We start from the raw sequence: 3,063 nt of genomic DNA on the forward strand, positions 1-3,063 counted from the left end.
TTCCTTCACCTGCTCCTCTTATCATTTTCTCCCCCTCATTTCTTCACTCCTAGCCTCTTTGCTTTTTCTTTTTTTTAATTATTATTTTTCAATTACAGTTTACGTTCAATATTATTCTGTATCCGTTTCAGACATGCAGTGTAGTGGTTAGACAATCATGTACTTTATAGATTCCCCCCACCCCATAATTCCAGTACCCATCTGGTACCGTAGTTATCACGATATTATTGACTGTATTCCCTCTGCTGTAACTTACATCTCTGTGACTGTTCTGTAACTACCAATCTGTACTTCATCCCTTCACCTTTTTCACCGGGTTCCCCAGCACCCCTCCCCTCCGGCAATGGTCAGTTCGTTCTCTGTAGCTTTGCGTCTGTTCTATTTTGCTTGTTTGTTTTGTTCTTCTCTCTCCCCACCCTCACCCCCACCCCCCCACCACCACCACCACCACCTCCATTCTGGCCCTTGAGGATAGAACTGGCAGACGGGAAACCATTGGCACCCAAGGCAGGATGCCCAGGGGGCCGGGGCCCTTTCACTCTCCTCTGTACTTCAGGGCACCAGAACGTACACCCTGCCCCGCCAAGAAGAGAAGGGCTGTCCATTTAGCTTTTAAGATTCCATATATAAGTGAAATCATATGGTATCTGTCCTTCTCTGACTTATTTCACTTAGCATAATGCCCTCTATGTCCATTCATACTGTTGAAAAAGGTAAGATTTCATGTTTGGGGTTTATTGTTTTGTTTTTTAAGTGTGTGTGTGTGTGTGTGTGTGTGTGTGTGTGTGTGTGTGTTATTGATGATAGAGAGAGAGGAAGGGAGAGGGATAGAGAGAAACATCGATGAGAAACATCATTGATCAGCCTTCTCCTGCACGCTCCCTGCTGGGGATTAAGCCCACAACCCAGGCATGTGACCCTATCAGGAATCAAACCAGTGACCTCTTGGTTCATGGGTCGATGCTCAACCCAGGCTCATGTTTGTTTTATTTTGTTTGTTTTCTGGCCAAGTAGTGTTCTAGTGTGTAAATGCACCACAGCTTCCCTATCCACTCATCTACTGATGGGCACTCGGGTTGCTTCCATTTCTTGGCCATAGTGATACTGGGGGTGCCTATATTCCTTTGAATTAGTGCTTGGATATATTGAATTAGTGTTTTGGGTATCTTTGGATATATTCCCAGAAGTGGAGTCGCTGGGTCATAAGGAAATTTCATTTTTAATTTTTGAGAAACCTCCACACCGTTTTCCGCAGTGGCTGCACCAATCTGCATTCCCACCAACAGTGGACAAGGGTTCCCTTTTTCTCACATTCTTGCCGAAACTTGTAGTTTTTTGACTTATTGATGATAGCCATTCTGACAGGTGTGAGGTGATATCTCGCTGTGGTTTTAATTTGCATTTCCCTGATAATTAGTGATGTTGAGCAACTTTTCACATGTCTGTTGGCCATCTGTATGTTTTCCCTGGAAAAGCATCTATTCTGGTCTTCTGCCCACTATTCTCTCTTGTCCCTCTCTGTAAATCATTCTCTCCCTCCTCTCTCTCCTTTTTGTGTACACACATACGTGCATGGTCACACACACACATACACATACACACACACGCACACATACACATACACACACACGCACACACACCATCTTCATAACCCAGGAGAGGGCACCAGCCCGGCCATGGAGCTACAGAGTGGAGACCTTGGCAGGCAGGCTCCTTAGATCTCAAGCCCAGAGGAGGCTGCTGTGGCCTCCAGAGGCAGCAGCCTCCTCCACCCCTGAGGGCACCTCTGCCAAGCATCAGAGGAAAGGCTTTGCAGGGACAGGTGTCCTCCTCTCCCAGTCCCTGCTGCCCATCCCTGCCCACCTCTGCCCTCTGGCTATTCTAGAGGCCTGGATGGTAGGGAGGACTTGCGGGCCACACTCAGAGGGGGTGGCTGGGTCCTGAGACAGCCAATGTTCCCTCTGTTGTAGAAGGCCGGAGAAAATCCAAGCAACACTTTAGAGAAGTAGAGTTTCACAGTTTATTACGCCGGTGGACTCAGTAGAATAATTTCCCAAGTCTGAGCAAAGTAACATGCAGGGAGCTTTTCCTTTATATTTTTCTGTGGTCTTTGTCCCCCAAATATGGATTATGTTTCTGGTCCTTTCTCGGACTTTGCAAAAAAGGCCCCAGGTGTTGGGGGTCTGGAGAGCATATCTAATGGTCTGGCCTGGCGCCAGTGCTAATAACCCTCCCCCCCCTCCTCCAGGGCTGTGCACTGTTCATAGTTTATGGCCTCTGTGAAATATGAGCATTTAGGTAACAGGTCTTGCAAGACCAGTTTCTGGGAAAGAGGCAGTGACTTAATTATAGGTTATCAAGAATGTACACTGGGCTTGCTGGCACAGATTCAGATTGCTAGCCACCCCCCCAAACAAAAATATCAGGGTTACATTGGAATTAGCATTTTTAGCCTTCTCATCACCACAGAGGCTGTGGATGGGGCCTTGGAGGTGAGGGGCCAAAAAGCCAAGATGTCAGAAAGCCCTTGGGCCCTGCCTGGTGACTGAGATCCTCTTCTTCGCCTGCCTCTTTCAAAATCTGGAGATGTGGCCAGGGCTTGATCTCCTCCAGAGGGCTGCGGGTGAAAGCTCATATGTGGAGGAATTAAGCCGGATCCCTGGAGTCTTACAGTTAACCTGTGGAAGGTGGGAATTCTCAGGTCACTCTCTTCCACCACACCCACACGCTGGCCACGCCCACCACCCCTCCCCCTCCTTCCATTCTGCTTCAGAACTGGGCCTTCCCTCTCTTCTGTGTTGGGTTGGGATCCCAAAGATGAGGAATGAGCTGTTGGTCCCATACAGCCATCTCTCAGTTGTGTCCTTGAGGGGCTGCCTTCTCTTCTGGGACAATCGCTATGGCAAGGGGGGGGGGGGGCAGGGAAGGAGTCCTTGGGGAGACACCTAGGGAAAGTGATGGAGAAAGCCTCCAGATCTGAGTCAGCCCAGAAATCACCACCCATGTCCATCCATCCCTTCACCTGGGGGGAAGGGGACCTAGGGAAATAGTGTCATACAATTG

At 48.7% G+C, this 3,063-nt stretch overlaps 1 non-coding gene across 1 annotated transcript; it reads right to left on the reverse strand.

Moving 5' to 3' along the window:
- Window positions 1–451: 451 nt before the first annotated feature.
- Window positions 452–596, reverse strand: LOC118657176. The gene has a single exon (XR_004967903.1). It is a non-coding gene; the product is annotated as a small nucleolar RNA SNORA57 (small nucleolar RNA).
- Between the last annotated feature and the right edge of the window lie 2,467 nt (window positions 597–3,063).

This window comes from Myotis myotis, unplaced genomic scaffold (assembly GCF_014108235.1).
Source record: "Myotis myotis isolate mMyoMyo1 unplaced genomic scaffold, mMyoMyo1.p scaffold_m19_p_5, whole genome shotgun sequence".
In the NCBI taxonomy this organism is placed as follows: Eukaryota; Metazoa; Chordata; class Mammalia; order Chiroptera; family Vespertilionidae; genus Myotis; species Myotis myotis.